Source organism: Thermobia domestica, chromosome 1, assembly GCF_964235325.1.
Source record: "Thermobia domestica chromosome 1, izTheDome1.hap1.1, whole genome shotgun sequence".
NCBI lineage: Eukaryota > Metazoa > Arthropoda > Insecta > Zygentoma > Lepismatidae > Thermobia > Thermobia domestica.
The window spans coordinates 229005072-229024306 of NC_137454.1; positions in this window are offsets into that span (position 1 = coordinate 229005072).

Here is a 19235-nt window from a genome sequence, read left to right on the forward strand (position 1 = left end):
AGCAGAGAATTTACTATTATATCGAGTTATACAGTACCTATTCAGTAACCTATTGATATACGACGTTTTATTTTCTTAAGGACATTACTCACGGCGTCGTTATCGGGGGATTGGGATGGACGCGTCTCCCTAAATTTTAGTCAAATGTATTTAAAGAAACTAACTGTAAGGCAACTTTGTATATATAACTTTTGTCGGAAATTTACCAAGACTCACTATTCTCTAGAACTGATGGCCACTTTCCGGTCATATGAATTCAAAGACACCTGACAATGGTCAGTTTTATCGAAATGTTAAAATACTTTTACGATTAATGATTACCATTTATCTCCAAATAACGTTTTTATTATGAAAGTTTAATTTTCTGATGTACCACTAAATCTATGCAAAAAGCTATATTTTGTGAATCATTTTAAAAAATGAAAACGCTAATACTAGTTATTTCGTTCTACAAAACGTTAGCATTGTCTTGTCGTTAGTATCATGGCTGTACTCAAAAGGATCCAAAGGGACTTTACTCATATCCAAACTTATTTAATTAAACAGACACATAGTTTAGCTCGCAAATGCCACAGGCATTATTGGTGCCCCTGAAAAATAACTGAAGGATAGCACTGACTTCACCTTCTGAGTACGCCCATGTTCACATAAAACAATTCCCCTCCGCTTCTCTTTCATGTAACAATTGTTGACCATGAGAAAGTTTGAGTGTTTTGAGGTTTGTAGCAATATTAAGAAAGTCCTATTAGGGCCTATTTGGGCCTATTTGGACCTTTGACGTTGGATCATTTGGAGGGCAGTGAATAATTATTGCTATTAATTAAAATAGCAATATAAATTTAGTCTAAATATAGAGCTAGTAAGGACTTGATAGGAGTCATTGCATTTCCCATCAATTAAATAAGGCTGAAACACCTTGCGTGTGCACAAACCGCTTAGCCACGAATGAGCTCTCATTTACAGATCAATTGAAATGTTTCGAACACATGAGTTAACATTTAAAATAACAAACTAACTTACACAGTCACATAGTAATGATAACTGGTTACTAAAATAATTTAGATGGAATTCCTAGTTTCAGGTCGTATGAATATACCCAGTAGGCTAAGAGTGATGGATGATTAATGAAAGTGAATGATTATATAAGAATTGGTGGAATGGTCATGTGGAAGAACACGTCAGAATTGAGAGAAAATCTGTGGACACGGTGTCCAACACAAACTCATATAATCTGGGATGCATGAGGAAATACAAAATATAGTTTAATAGTAGATGTTGTTCAAAGAACATAAATTTTCCCCGATCCTCTAGAAGACTGAAATATCTTAAAGTTTCCCTTTCATACTAACATAATCATGAGAAGGTAAATTATGTCTGTTAATGATTAAAATACTTCAATATTCTCATAAAACTTACAATTCTCAGTTGTTGTTTCTTAATACAATTTTTCGGAAATGGCCATCATTTCTGGAATGATGAGTCTTGGGAGGATCTGGAAACTCTATTTGAGTGAATTTCTGATCTTTTAAATTGATTCAGTTCATTTTCTTACTAAAGTTATCCGCTTATGAGAAAATAGCCTAAAACGCAACGAGAATATCTTTTCATCCACCATTTTCCAAGGTGGCAATCTTAGCGTAAGTTAGAACAGTTAAGACCTTTAGTATATTCAAGAAAAAGACAGTTACAACAATCTTGTAAAAATCATCATTAGTTATGCTCACGAGTACCATATGAGCGAATTCTAACTCGACTGGCATATAGTGCAGTGGGATTTCTTTATGAACACTATTATAATATTTAGTCTCTATGTCCAAAACTTGCGCAAACAATTAATTTAAACTCACTGCTTTCTTTCGTGTTCCCTATAAATAACAAAACAATATCAGCAGTATGACTTTATTAATGTATAATGCTTACAAAGTTGAGCTACTACCGGGTTAGGTGTCGTTATGTCGTCGGTCTATTTGTCATATTATGTCCTACGTCATTTAGTTGCGTGTTAATTCATTACACGTTATTTCAAACGTCCTTCATATGCGTGTCACTATATTAATATAATTTTGTTTGTATATCTATCTCATAGTATCTTTTATTCATCCTGCAGCTAAATTATTTACATACTTAAAAGAAGGAACCACCATATCAATACTCATGCTTAGATAAATTTGTAATTGTGCTCCCTACTATCTAATTAAGAAGACAGAATTCAATGGAAGTGTTGTTAAACATACCCGTCCATAGGACATTGATGAAAAATGATCTCAAAGTTGGATATAAATTTGCTTGCACCTTAGACAGCATAGATTGTAAAGAAGAAACTGCTTGAATATATCATATTATATTACTTATGCATAAAGTATCTTTTAATGATCTTCCGATTCCTTAATAAGATATTCCTTAATAATTAAATAGGAAGTCAATGTCGTTTTAAAATTTAAAAAATGTTATCAAGTGTATGCAATAAAGAAGATGTGGTCTATGATTGGATACACAATAACAGAAATTAAAAATACCATAAAATAAATCCTCTTAACCAAGGAAATTGTTAGAAGAATCAACCGTTGTGCTTGGTTGAATACCAAGTGCACCACTCTCCCTTGAGCAACAGTGCTTACATTTATACAAAAAATACCAACTTTAAGTTAATTATGTATTTCAATGCTAGCGGAGTTTTAAGGATAGTGATGAAACATAATTATACACGTATATGAAAACACGGTTTTAATAGATGCCTGAAATAAATTACATGGTCTCGTAAACGTCTTCAGGGTATTTTTTAATTATATTGTTCAAATTATTTCCTAATATCTTCTTAAAGAACAACTAAGCTATACAGGAATAATGTTTACTTGTTACACAATATTTTCAAATAAAAATGAACTTATCTATGATACCTGAGATGTAGAAAAATATATGTCCCAAATTTGAGATCATTTGTTCGTTATCCCATGGACAGATATGGTTAATAATTTTTCCATTAGTTCCTACGTGCTCAAAGTAATATAAAACACATAATCACAAATTTATTGAAGCCTGAGCACTTTTAATATTGATATAAGCGGCAGTTTTTTAAGTTAAAAGATTCTCGAAAGTAAATTAACATATTTCTTAACAACTTTCTCAGTAGCTTCTGCAATAAAATATAATTCCTTAAGAACTTTATATTTTTGACTGTAGGAAACAAGCGATAGTGTGTAAGTGTTTACAAATGTATGCTACTAATGGAAGAGATGCTTAGTATTATAACGGTTCTTTGTTACACGACAATATCTCATACCTTATTGTCTTGTCGCGTATATGTCTTGTCACTTATCGAGTTTCAAAATTTGTTTCAATGTTATGATCTTAAATTTAACTTATATTAACATACTTTATTTATTACTTGCTATCAAGGAATCACATGTTTTGATCGTTTTAATTTTTAACTACCATTGGATAATCAAATATTATTAACAGATATACATAAATTTCGGGCTGAAAATTTATACACTGACAGATTGGAGCTAAAATTACAGTAACTGCCATTTTCAATGGACGGAAAGACAATAATCACATTCATTGTTTTCTTTTTCGCTTGGCATATAAATATAATATTTGTTACAAAATGATCAAATTTGTTGTTCTGAGCATGATTTCAGAGGATCCATTAAAGTATTATGTAATGGAGTTCCATTGGGAAACTGGGATATTTTGATACATTCAATATCTTTAGCTTCTACTACGATGGTAGGGTTGGTACATTTATTTTTCTGAAAATAGAAACAAGATAAATAATTAATACACATGAAAATATTTTGACGAACATAAATTTATTTCATGATTTATAGCTAACAGCAGTGTAGCAACATGGCTGTTTAGGTAGCATACAAGAGTTCATTATAAGCTCTAACAGGATTTCAAAACAATTGTGTGTTCGAATGTTATACGTGTCTCGTATGTTACCATACATCATAACAATCATACGATACAACATAACAAAGTGTAAATTGTTAATGTCGTTAAATTTACAGTAAATAAAGGAAAAGTCATGTTGAAAAATGAACAGCCTCTTACAGGTGAATGAGCATATGATTATAGTTCAAGTCTGATGCAAACATATGGCGTACGATTGAACATGAAAAGAAATGGAGATTACCAAAATGTAAGCTGCTATTGACCAAAGGAAGAAAAGTTAGGTAAAATTAAACTTTGAATGTAGCCGAAATGAGAGAAAGGCAGTAATGGTAGAGAAACTGAATATCTTGGAAAGTAAGCAAACAAATATTAATCTATCAATCATAAGAAGGACAGACAATGCAATATAACCTGTGTTTAATGGAAAGCTGTCCAAAACGGATATAGTGTACAGAACCGGAATAATGAGACTACGTGGTAAATGTTTCGTTGTATCTATGACCGAAGGAAGGACAGGCCTACTTGGCGCGGAAATGCAAACACAACCAGTTGATCTGTGTGGTACAAAAGACTATAGAAGTGCGGTGTAATGTGTCATACTGCGGACCACACGGGGCGAAAGCAAAGGTGGCGGGCACACTTTGAAAGTGCGCAGAGAGTGTGGGATGTAAAAGTATGAGGTGGATCCAGTGATAGTAATTGTGGTGGTAAGAGCGAGTACGAGCGAATATTAGTGTTTATGTATGAGTATATTCGATTATTAGTAGATATGGGAAACATCAACGCTGGAGGAACGTCTCGTTCGGGAATAGAAAAATGCACTTGTGTGAGGAAGAGATTTTTGTGTTTGAGTTTAATGCACTGATGATAGACAACGATAGCACAAACGATGAGGACATTGAAAGTGATTTCGGCGATTATCCCACGTTACCAGAAAGAACGACGTTGCTGCGATAATGAAGTTCACCAGTCGCTGAGACCAAAAAAGTAATAGTTCGTTATATTCTATCTTACAACTAAAGAAACTCTCATATAATTACTTGGGCGATGCATACAATATCTGCACCAAGAAGCCCAGAGACACACAGCCTTCCTAGCTTTGTTCTGAATTAGGAATCGGGCATCTGTAAATCACTACTTTTATTTCAGAAAAATGCAAAATAAAAATAAGACGGTCTTCCAAATTGGAAAAGAAGCTCGCAATGTCTTGAAGACGTCGGAATTTCTCACAATCACAATCCTATTATTTTATCGCATGAGACATCATCATTCACTTATTCAGGACTGCACAATACGCCTAGTGGTGATAAACACTAAGAAGGAACTTGATGCACCCAACACATTATAATTCACAACATCCAAATCGTGGGTCAAACGCTTCAAACAAAGAGAGCAAAATAGTTTTGCAGATGATTACGCATGAGTTACTACAGGAATCGAAATTGATGCTGCAGCTATTCAAATAACCACCACAGATTTTGTTTATGAAATCAAATCCTTCAGTACACAGTGCAAGTTAACTCCAGTACAGATCATTAATTCAAATCAGTCCAGATTTGATAGGGGAGTTAGTTCCAAGCAGAACTCTTGCCATTAAGGGCAGCAAAATAATATTTGGTGCCATGGATTTAATCGCCGTCATGGTCATTTTTATATGATAATGCTGGTGATTGGAATGGATGGCACACTGGCTCCATACATGTTTGATCTTGTTTCGGAGCCCAGTAGTCACTTTGAGACGAGCATGGTCGTTGAATTTCCCTATATGAAAGCATATGCAAGTAGATCAACGAATATGGAAAACAGTATATGAAAATCTTTCTGGAGCAAGCTCTGTGCCCTGATTTGCAGGATAAGGGTCGTTGTTTGCTTTTATAAGTTTTTCCTGGGAAGCTATCAAGTATGATGATCTTTACAATGCTAAAGTTTCTGACCATGTTGAGTCTTTATGGAGCTGATTCGTCCGAAATGTAAATGCCATGCACAAGCTATTGATATGTTCCTGTTTCATCTATTGAAAATCATGGTAAAGTATATCACTGATACATTGGTATTATCATCCAACATTAAGGTATGGCAACGTGAGATCTTGCTCTGCTTTCAGTCATTTTTATTACTAGTTTTCTGCAAGACGATTCAAAAGTTTGATTCACTTTGTGTTATTCAGATAATTGCTATTTCAATGAAATCCTGAGCCATTCCAAATTCCTTTCGAATTTGTTTCGAAACAGAACTAACACAGGAATACTACAGGGACAAGTGTGAGCAGCTTCCTTTTATCCGCTGTGTTTACTGCCAGAATATTTGGTCTTCATGTACACTCATGTCTAAAATGATTGTCGCATATCTATAATTGTGTTCTAAGAATATAATTTGATACTGATTTTGCAGGGTACGTTTAATACTGATACTATGTGTATATTTGGGAAATGTACATTTGTGGTAAATTTCATAGGAAAATAATTATAAATACGAAAATTAGAATGGATAAAACAAAATGTTGGTAAATAGACAAGAAAGTTTTATTTTCATTTCATTGTTCTTATTTACTGCTCATTTGACATGAAATTTTCAACATACATGCCTTGTCGATTTTAAACATACTAACATCATAAGGAATACCGGGCGAATTCGTTATCAAATTATATTCCTCCAAAACATATTTATAGACATGCGACAATAATCAGGGACATGAGTGTACATAAAGATAATCTATAACGTGTGAGTATTCTCTATTCTTTCCCATTATCTATCTTTGCTTACGCACAATATTCAAGCACCAATATTATCGACTTTCTTACACACATGCAGTCTTTCCTATTGTCTTTTCTGTTATTTATGCATTTTCCCGGTGTCCGAATTACTATTTTATTACATACTATTTCTGACATATCAACTTTGTACAGAGTTTACAAGACTGTGTTCCAGACGGCAACCTTGTTTAAGGTATTTCATACTCCTTGCTGTCCCTTTTATGGTTAGTAGGTTAATTTTGGTTTGGTTACTTTCACTCTTTTTACGATATTCAGTTTTACTGCCATCAGTGAATTTCCTTCATTCCGGCGACATTCAAAGTTTTCTTCCTATGGTCCATAGCAGCTAAAATTCTGGTGATATCTATTACATTTTATGCTCAATCAGACTCAGTATGTTTGCATAAGATTTGCAGGACAACCATATAGATCTTTCCCTATCTGAAATATATTTCTATATTGAGCCAGGGTTCTAATTAAGAAATGTATAAATGTTTTGTTTCTTAGAAAGTTTCGAAGCAAGCAAATAAATTCAAAGAAGTAGTTGCTTAGTGCAAATAGGTAGATATCAAATGGAAAATGTGTCAAATATTTTTGAAACATTTCCCTTTGTATTGTTAATTCTACAAAAGTAGCAGTATCGATGATAGTGGTGGATATTTTGTTGTCCTAGTTCTTTCTTCCAATAATCGACAGTTAACCATTTTCCTTCTTCCCAATATAAATGGATTGATTTACAACACCAGAAAGGAATTATGATAAATGTGTAGTTCTAATTTTAGTAATAGAAACCTGAATTAGTCTTTGCAAATAAACTTTTCAATAAATCGAATCGTGAGATAATTTCCTGATGTTCTCTTGTGTTTAATTTTATGTTTGTTTGAAGTGTTTTGGATGTAATTATGTTCACAACAATTTTTACTGCAATTTCTTGGAAGTGAAAAGTATTCTGGAAATGTGTAATATATACCTACGAGTATTCATACAGTATCTTCAATAATCCTGATATTTCTCAATTGTAGCAAAGATTATATTAGATTTTTCCATTGGGATTACTCAATTAGCTAAGTAAGGTAGCAGTAAGGTTGCAGACTTTCATTATGTCAAAAGTTTGCTACAAGTGGTCAGAGCTGTAACAGTTCAAATAATCAGAAGCACTTTTTAGGAAATTATATTTAAATCTTAGGGTGCATAGATATATTAACTGAAAAATCTGTATAGAAAAATAACCAATTACACGAAACAAGTTGGCCTTTTAAATAATAATAATAATAATAATAATAATAATAATAATTGGCAAAATAGAATAAAACTATTGGAAAATTCAAAAGTATTAATTTTCATTTAAAAATGTTAAATGCAATACAAAACTTGATTTGGATTCCAAGAAGGTATGGAAATGGAAAAAATAATATTTATGAAATATCATTGTATTTTGAATGTAAAGAATGAAAAACTATGTAGAATTAATTACAGAAACTTTTCTTCTGTACTTTACCTAAATCTTGTAGATTTTGCATTAGCTACGAATACCAGGAAGTTAAGAAGAGGTAGTTTGGTAGTTCAATACTGCTGACATAATCAGAAATTATTATTTTCTTAACCATCTTAATTAGAAAAGAAATGACTCGAACTGGTTCATGACTTCAGATCCCTTAACGCAACAACTCGAGAAAAGTGGAAATCTTTTCCTATTACTTTTGCAGTTTCATTCAATAACCTTTTGCAATTGACTTGTTCCTAATACCTTCATGTCTAAAAAAAAACTAAGTATCCTTCTCTCTCTCTCTCTCTCTCTCTCTCTCTCTCTCTCTCTCTCTCTCTCTCTCTCTCTCTCTCTCTCTCTCTCTCTCTCTCTCCTTTTGTTTAAATAAAGAACGACATTTTGCTTAATTCCTGTTACTGGAGTATCATCACAGTTACATAATTTCTGAATCAATAAATCTTTTCATATTCATCAATAGAAAAATTGTCGATAAGAATTGATCAAAAATATTTCCAATTATATCAATTACTAATTCATGACACAGAATGAGAAGGATTCTGAATCACAATAGTAGTTTTTTCGCTACTATGATAACTGAAAGATCGAATACAATCCAGCAAAATTATGAGAGTGGTCACTTACAAAAACCTTATTTTAATTCACAGAAATTGTTACTGGAGATAACGATGTCATTTATCTGTCATTGATATTTTTACCGGTATATAAGCATGTATGAAAGGAATAAAAGTACAATGTAATCTCATTTGCAGCCAGGGTGATTCATTTTTGCTCTTACGTTTAAAAAATTAGAAAATGAACTCTACATATCTATCAGTAGATAAATTATTATTAGTAATGTACTTACTACAGATTGATGTATTATTAATGTTGATGTTTCAGGCAAAGCCTCACCTAGAAAAGAAACATGAATTCTTATCAGTGGGTATATAGCGAATGCAGTTATTTATTTACTTAGATACTCTAGTTATTATGTACTGTAGTTAGCGTTTTTAGGACTGAGGCCATATTAGACTCAGAGATTAACTTCCAATCCGTATCACAAGAGTTACGTACAATCGGAAATTTCGAAGTGTAGGGGAAGATACGGTAATAAGAGACAGGGGTAATAAGAGACAAAATGACTGGTAGTTTCGTTTATTATCAGAAAAACCAAAACATAGCTTACTGTATCCTTGTATGTGCAAGCCTAAAAAACTTCATTGCTTTTAGGCGCTTTTTCTTCTTTTCCGCCTTTCAAAAAGTGTCTAACAAAACCTTTACGTACCTAAAGTCAGTCTTTTTCCTTAAGATTTTTTTAAACTTAGTTATAAATGTTTCTTTAAAAAGTTGCATAAATTTGTACAGCATTAGTGATACTTCAAAGTGGAATTGCTTCAGTTTTCTCTGATAATGGAGCTTGCCAGAGAATGCATGTATCTTATTAGCCTCCCTTTTTTGTCTGGGTAATAAGAGACAGTAGTTTGGTCTCTCCAGGTTCACTAACTGAGGATTAAAATTCCACTGGTCTCCCCATGATAATATTTAGGAAGTGAGTAAAGTGTTTATCTTTTATGGTCCTGTAATTTTATAAGAAAATGGTCCGTTCATTGTTAAAAGAGCAGAACTTGTAAATATTAAGAGTTTTTATTCTCTTAAAAAGAGAGAATGTTTGGTTTAAAAAGTTTTGGTCTGGGCTTATTTTCTGTTTTAGGGCTTAACGTTTCATTCCATTATTGTTAAAAGTATTCACGCAGGATATTTTTCATTTTGTTATAGTCTATTTAATTTTGTACAGCCTTCTGTGTAAAGAATCACTGTAGCATAAGAGTTGTTTTACGATGTATGAACCATCATTTTAATAAAAAAAAAGTTTATATGACTATAATGTGTAATTTTGTAATTCTAAAATGTTCAGAATAAGTGAGAAATTTCACAAATTATGAAAGGCTGGAATTTGTATAGTCTGTAATTAAAAGCATTCAACTTTCAAGTACGAGTTTCATTAACCTTAATTTTAAACATGGCGATTGACAGAAAAGTAGCCAGAATAAAAACATGTAAACATGTACGGCAATAGAATACATCTTAGTCATATCCCTTGTAACCCCAGTTGAATAACGAGGCACAGCATGAAAGAAACCTGGCCAGCGTCTTTTATTACAACATATGGAGTAATAAGAGACAACAACTGAAATTTTAAAACAAATATTTTTTTTCGAAATCTTCTTGTACATTGGGAGAAATAAAATAATTTTCTATTGTGTTGCCCAGTAACAAAGTATATATAGGCTACACAAAGAATCAGAATTGTGACTTGAAAACTGTTAACATTTTAAGTTATTTTTGTCTCTTATGACCCCGAGTGTCTTTTATTACCCCATCTTCCTCTACATGATAAAAATGTAGCGAGGAGAAAGCTCTTTATTAATTTATTGTAGGTATAATTTAAATAGCGAAAATGTGAACATTCGAGTAAATTTGAGACGATAATAAAATTACTTACTACAAACTTATTAATAACTTTTTTATCATAAAAGTACTAGGATTTCTTTTATTTTCTACTTGTGACAATCAAACAAAAGAAATTAATGTAAAACGATAAGCTGATATAAATGTTCTAAATATACATGACCTTGAAAGTGTAACTCACTATATGGCAGGACCAGTGACGACGCCAGCTTTAATTTCTTAATGGGGCAAAGGAGGGGCAGATACTATTTTTGGGGGGGATTGTTATTTTTCATACCAAGAATGACAGTTTTATTATATTTGATTTACATAACAGTACATGTATTTCATTGTTGTTCTCATATTAGGCCTATATAATTATAAATTAAACTTATTTCAAGTAAAATTTGTAACCAATAAATAAGGTAAAGTGTGCACATGAATTATTTTTCAATGCAACTTTTGATAGCCAAAACATAAATTTTACGCGTGCTACAAGTAACAAATTTGTCTATATCATAGCTACTAACATATGCCATATTATGAGGGGCTGATGGAAAAATCGTAGCCCAAGCCAGAAGGAGTGTGGGTAGAATGATGTAATTCAGTTTTGAAGAACATATCTCAGTATGTGTAAATACAAATTTTCATATTAATACTGAAATTCATATTGTGTTTTTCAGGACTCTGAAGTGATTGTGTGTGCCCAACCAGCAAATTTCACGAACATCGAGATCACAGATGTCATAAAGTTTTTGTTTCACCTAAGTAAATTCATGAGAAAATCGGTGAAACAATACGGGACTCTTCTCCGTTATATACAGTGGTGAAGAAGTGAGTTACACAGTTTAAACGCGACGATTTTTCAACAGATAATTGTTTACATTCAGGATGACCAAAATCAGTGACCGTCCTCGAAATCATTGATGCAATTCATAACATTATTCTTGAAAATTGAAGAATTTCAGCACAACGTGTTTCAAAGATTGTACACATTTCTCTGGGACTCGTCGGTAGCACAAATCATAATGATGTGGGTATGCACAAGTTCTCGGCATAATGGGTTTCAAAAATATGTCAGAGGATTAAAAGAATGAAAGAGTAACGGCATTAAAGAAAGTTTTCTCCCATTTTGACCGTAATGCAGATGAATTTCCATCACGAATAGTAACCATGATCAAAATATGTTTGTATCACTACGATCCTAAAACGAAATAACAGTCAATGGAGTGATAGCACTCATTTTTCCCTCGCCACAAGAAGTTCAAGAGACAGAAGTAGGCTGAGAAAATGTTTGCAACATTCATCTGGGATAAAGATGGAGTCGTACTCATAGACTACCTGTCCAAGAGTCAGACATTTAATGCAGAATCTCTGCATTACTACTCACAAAATTGAAAGAAAAATTCAAAATACAACGCCGCGGGAAATGAAAAGAAAGAAATTCTGTTCCTTCAGGAGAATGCATCAGTTCATTAAGCACTGCAACACAACTGACATAGCATGATCTGGGATTTCAATGTCTAGATTATCCTCCTCATTCTCCAGATTTAGCTTCGTCCAATACTGGTACTTATTTCCCAAACTCAACACTTGAAAAGACGCCATTTTAGATTTGATAAGGGTAGTGCTACGAACAGTGGTAAGAGGAGGTTTCCAGATTGTTTGAACTGGTATACAAAAACTGGAGCACTGTACAAGGAAGTGTATTGAACCTCGGGGAAGTATGTAGAACAACAAAAATTTCATCATTCCACGTGCACTCCTTCGGGGTTGGGCTACGATTTTTCAGCAGATCCTCGTACATTTCTACACAATATGGAAAACGTCACGTCAGTGGTTTGAAGCAAAATAACTAAGGGAGCACTAGTACATACCTATTACTAACTAAAGATCAGCACTCTGAAAATACATATTATTGAGAGTTAATTTAATTTCATATTATCATTTGCAGTAAGGAAAAGTACAACTATTTTTATCTTCTTCAAAAATTAAGCTCTGGTACTGGCAAATTAATCTATTTTAAGCCCATCTTATGAATATGGAATGCCGACAATAATATTTCAGAAAAAAGTATAGAACCTTTAAACAAAACAAAATGTGTAACTGAAAACTTCAGATCTGGATAAATACAAACGTGTTATTTAATGCATATAATATAATTAATGGTTTTACCTTCTTTGTTTCTAACCGAAGCTGATCCAATGCGAAGAAAACAAGTCGACCAAATCTAATATTGTTGCTAGGCACAATGAAAGTTCTGTTTACAGTTGAATCGGATTTACAATGTTGTCTATTCTCATTGTTGGAAATTAAAAATCACAAGAAAGAACTATGACTAAAATTTACCGGAAAAAGCGCAAAATTAGAAAACAGAAATATACATGCATATCCAGACGCTCAAACAAGAAAGACTGAACACTAATCTGCCATGTAGTAAATGAACGGTTAGTTCAATTTGACAATAAGATTGGTTATGATACTGACGTATAAAATACCATATGTAGAATGTTTTAAGATTGAAGGAGTCTGGGGAGGCAGTCAGGGGGGCAGGATTAGCCACAAAGTGGTGCTCGCCCCTAGAACCCCTGTGACATTGTCACTGTTCAGAACTGTGCATAACAATCCATTTCCTTCTTGGAGCATTTAATTAGGGATGTGAGGGATGCAGATTCTGAGCAGAAACTCAACAGCAAGTGCTATGTGAGTCTAGCATACACGTAGTGAATCATGGAACATGATATGGAAAGCATATAGTGACAAGGTATTATTAAAAGGCTATGTCTTTAATGCGCAGAAGCGTATCTGCAGAGCAGGGACGCAGTGAAAGAAGATCCAAGATAGCCTCTGGTAAACATTACATCCCGCTTTAAATGTAGAGCGTGTGAGGCAGTTACTGCAAGAAGATTATCATGTTATTGTGCGCATGATATCCGAAGAACAGAAGTTGAGTAGAAATGTGTATCCTCTACCCTCACAGGTTGCTAAAGGAACAGAAATAAACCATACTAAGAATTGTGCTGAACTGTTGGAAAATGTAGGAGAATTAATCTCATATTTTTGTTAAGCATTACTGCCGGCAATTATAGTTGCTGCTAACAGTATGACCCTAAAATAAAGTTACATATAGTGGGAGCGTTATGAAAATTTTATAGCAATTCAAACGGCAGGATAAATGTGCTGATAACCATATCCGGTATTTTCTTTCTGCTTGCTTCCATTAAGTCAATAAAAAGTGGCAGCTGTGCAAAGATATCCGAAAGTAGTACTTTGCCCTGTATTGTGCCCATTAGTTGATAAATTGAAGATGCTATTTTTTACGAGCTTAGTTCTGAAACTTGTCTCACAAAATGTTCTGTCTTCTTGAATTTGTACCGTTTATGATAGCAGAGTGTTTGAAATAATGTAGACAGTCACAGTGTTCCCATAGTACAAAAGAAAGTCCCGGAATGAGTGTTTACTGGTTACACTATTATAATATACACTATTAAATATAAAGCAGTACACCATAATAAGTAATTCTATATTAGCAATAATTGATATATGGTTTTGTCGAAAGACATCAAGTCACTTGCTGTTGATCTGAGTTGCTTGATGAATGACACTTGGACATATTATTATTGTTTCTACTTTAATTCGGAGGGATAGATCGAGCCAATTGTTTCGATATGAAAGGAGTCGTCCGTGAGTTGAATGACAATGTATGGTTGTCATATTGTCTGGCATTAAAGAAACGATGCCAATCAATGTCCTACTCTATTGAAATGTGATGGATCAGAAATAACCCTAAATATGTAGCACAACCGAGGCAAACTACCATAGAAAGTATTGGTGATTCCGAGGTACACAAAAACTGAAATCTCTTAGGCAGCTGGTGTGACTATCAGGCGTAAAAATATGTTTTGCTGTGTTGCTGATGCCGGAAAGATTTACATGTTTCATCACTGGCTGTCGCTAAATATGGACCGGTATTGACTCTTAAATATCAGGCTATCTAAAACGTACTGAACCTTTGGAAATGATAATGAAGATACGTTTATTACTATTTGAAAATAACATTATAAATCACATCTGTACCATTTTGATCGACAAATTTACGTTATTTTTCGGCAACATCATCATTTCGTTGGTATAGAATTCTGATTTCTGGTTAAGAAATTGTGACACTCGGTTTACACAAACTTATTTTGATACCAATTTAACATAATTTAGAGTGTTCTGCATAAATCGAAATAAATTATAGTTAGAAGGTGCAAGGTTCGCGATATACGGTTGATGAATTGAAAACTTTAAGCCAGGTTCTCTTAACTTCTGGCGGCTCTCTAAAGGTGTATGCGGTCTGGCCTTGTAGTCTAATATACGACATTCTTTCTGTTAACCAATTCAGAGCGTTTATTTTGAACCGTTATGTATACTCACGCTAATTGTCAATAGATCCAATCCTATTGTTCTAGTCGGTGGCAAGAGTTTGGCCTGTACGATGCCCTTCGAATCCTACATACACATACGTAACTTTCCTCGCCATCAGTTTGGCTTTCTCACAAACTGGAGCTTCTCTGTGCTTCAATCAAGATCTTCCGCACATTGTTGGCGCGGTTATTGACTTACGATCAACCAATTTTTCAGGTATGGCTCAAGTTCGTTACGTTTCAGCAAAGATGTGAAAATGAAAGTTTGAGTAAATGTCACTGAGATAGATCGTGTGTGATCCAAACGTCAAGATTTTATTATTATTATTATTACTAGCTTTCTTTAAAAGATTCAACACTGTTTGGAGTTTGATGTTTCGATGTTGGCGATGTTATGATTGCTTAGATGCCTATATTTTCCAGAATATCATCTACCTTTGCTGTGATTGGCCGTTCACTGGAATGAGTTTCTTGGACATCGAAAGTGCCAGAACGAAAGAGACTAAACCATCTTTCTCGCCAATGCATTTGTTTACGTATCATGCCCATAAATAGCACATTTTTTCATGGGTTTGCGCAACACTTACGCTTTTATTGAAATAAAACTGTAAAATGTAGAATAGTTTTAGCTAGAATTCACTCATTTTTATGGCATTACATCTGATTGCAAGAATTGCAACACTTTTTGCACAGAGACTAAGTTCAACTGTCAGGTGCTCAATAACGTTAGATTTAGCCAGCTGCGGTCATATACACTGATACATGGGACACTAACACAATCTCGTGCGCATAAAGCTCATATACTTTTTAGACAACCTAATAATATTGTCTAGGCATAGTATCTTCGAATACCAAGGGTACTTCAATGCACTAAAAGATCAAATAGTGGACATATTAGATGTTAGGATCTATACATCTCATTGGAACGCAAACGAAGGACGTAACTTTATGAAATTTTGTGTCGTTCACTTTCTTGATTTACGTGCATAATTTTAGTATTGCAAGACAGAAACATGAACTTAAAGTATTGACGTATGATGCATCGATGCTGACAGAAGTATGGAAGGAGAAACCTTGTATAACGGAAAAGTTCAGTTTCGTTGTTGAGTAACAAATCCTTCAACTAATAGTGTTATAACATTAATATTAGTATAATGCAACCTCCATTATCAGTAATCATAGCAACCTTAACAGCAAAAAATGTTTGCTTGAACATTGTAGAATAATTCCCTTATACACAAATCACGAGTTTTCTTTGTAGAACACCTTTGTGATATCTGCACTTTCACTGAACCACAGAATACTGCAGCGCTATCACAAACACTATTATCATATAAACAACCAGCTAGCATAGAAACTTTAGTTATCCGAAGATGTATGGAGAATGGATGGCTTCATAAATCAGATATAGGAAAAACAAAAACCAGACATAGCAGTACCGAAGACAGAAAGTCGCCCAACGTTGATATAGATCTTTCCACTCAGCAGTATCTAGCAAAAAAGAAAAAAAGAGGGAACGATTTTACGGAATGCAATGCAAGAACTCGACATAACTTGAACGAATATATTTCTGAACTTCTAAAGTCTATATTCAATAATGTAAAAGAAACAGAATAATACCTTGAACTGATTTTCGCTTACAAGCTCAATTCTCCAGACCTTATTTAAGAGTGTAGCCAAAAAATCATATCCTGGCTCCTTCGAAATTCTTCATACAAATTTATTCATAAAAAGAAAGGAAGGAAGAACACTATTCAAGGTGTGGATAATTGTTGTCCGAACTGAAGGTAAATGATGGATTATTTATTATAATTTTTAAAAAATACAGCTATATACTAAGAACTATGCATTTATATGCATACCACTTGAAGGCATTTGTGTGACGCGATATTTTCTCAATTACTATTAAAACCGAGTGCGATAATGTATTTATATCACTTCTGATTGTAGGAGAGAGATTATAGTTTAGATGAGATATACACATATTCTTGAGATGCTTAATTGATTGCAGGAAACATCTTTTCTCTATCTATTACTGTTTCCACTCTATAGCTGTCACTTTTAAAATCGGAAGTTGTTAATTTTCTTCTACTTCAAGTTTTAATAGAAAGATTAAAGTTTAGATGAAATATATTCTTGGAACCGCTCAATTGATATTAGTAAATCGCTTCTCGCGATTACCATTTCTACTCTATAACGATGACCGTTAAAAACGAAGTTGTTGATGTATGAAACTTCCAGTTTTAGTAAGACCTTAGACAGGCGCATAGCTAGGATTTCGTAATGGTGGGGGGTCCGTGACATGAAATACTATGGTTATCACATCAGAAGTTCAGTCATTCTAAACTATTTTATTGACAACATATATTGATTCGTTTAGCCAGGATTTCGTAATGGGGAGGAAGGGCGTGACATAAAATACAATGGTTATCACACCAGGAGCTCGATCAATCTAAACTATTTTACTGGCAAGATATATTGGTTTGTTAGGACAATAAAATGAGGGTATGTTAGTATTTTAATAACAAAGTATGAAGAAATTTCGAGTAAAATAATATAAAGAAGTATTGAAAAAGAGTTTACAATATGTAAGTTCCTTCCTCTGTTCATTCAAATATAACAATTTTCTTTCCATTATTACATATCCACTATTATAAAAAGTAAATGTTCAATAATGTCTTGTAAAATATTTTACAATATCTGCGTTTCTTGTTGAACCGAATGTTAACAGAACTTTCCACACAACTTTGTATTTTCATTATTCCGTCAACTACTGTCTGTTCCAAATGACAGGTTAAAGGAGCAGTAGAAAACTGTTTCTGAAATATCATGTTTGAGCCTGCAGACAAGCGATGATGAGAAATTATAACTCATAAGAAAGAGTAACTAAACACTTGCTGTAGTTTTTTTTTAATTTTTAACGGTAATTCTTTTTATCTTTACTTTTTGTTTCATCCTTCCTTAATTTTTTCATTTTTGGTTTGGAAGGGTGGGTGGGTCCGTACCCCTCGGACCCCCCACCTTTGGCTACGTGCCTGGCTTAGATTGTAGATGGAACATATTCTTGAAACTCTACATTGATTTCAGATAACCGTCTCTTTCTATCTATTACGATTTTCATTCTATGGTGATCATCGTGAAAACCCAAAGTTATTGATTGCTGGTACTTTAGTTTGAATACGGGGTTAAGAGAGAGAACACTAAACTGACTTCAAAACAATACTCTAGCTATCTCTTATAATTTATGCTCTTTGTAGGGCAGTTTTGAAACCGGAAAATGTAGCGAATTTCTACCACTTCCAGGTTTAGTAAAGAATTAATGATAAAATGTATTCTTGAGACACTTAGTCGATTGCAACATCCTGCTTCTATATTTCGATTAATGTTTTTGCTTTATAGTAATCAACGTAAATCAGAAATTATAGATTTGTAATACTTCCGGTTTAAATAGCACCTCTAAAAATGTACTCGGTTTCTGATTTTTGATCTTCTGCATACCAATCAAATTTGGTATTGATCCACGAAGTAGTTCTTTAGATTTATGTCTCTCGGACTTACTGACAAATTGTACAAATTTTCCAAACGGGAAGGAGGGGCGTGGTGGCTCAGTGGTAGATTGTTTGGTACACTGATGCTTGGGCTCGCGCCGTGTGGACTTTATGATGGACAAACACTGTGCTCGTGGGTTTTCTCGGGGTTCTCCCGTTTCTTCCCACTTTTCATTATTTCTCATTCTTTCTTCCCACTTCATTCATTTCTCATCATCACCGTCTCCTTTAGCCTAACCGGCATAACCATGCGATGTAAAACAAAAAGAAAAGATTTTACAAACGAAACTTAAGTTTCGCATGCTGTGTCACTCTTTAAGTGTGTGCTGTGTGTGACCCACAATGGCCCTTGTCATTAGAGGAGACCTGAAATGGTTCTTAAAAGCATTTGTGATTGCCACGAACGGTGATGCACGCTCTGCAATGTGCTCCATGCTGTTTACAATATTGGTGAGGAGTTGTGATACAGAGCACCATTACTCTACAAGCGCTATTAAAAACTACTGGATGGTCCTTGATCCATCTGGACGTGCTTCAAGATGATCCTATAGCATCCTAAATGTGATCCATGGAATTGAAATATGTAGAACTGGCAGATCAGTTCTTTCGCCGAATATTGTCTCATTCCTAGCACTCCGCCACTTGTGTAGTTCGATTCGGTCGCCCAATAACATCCGTAAATATGAAGTTGCTG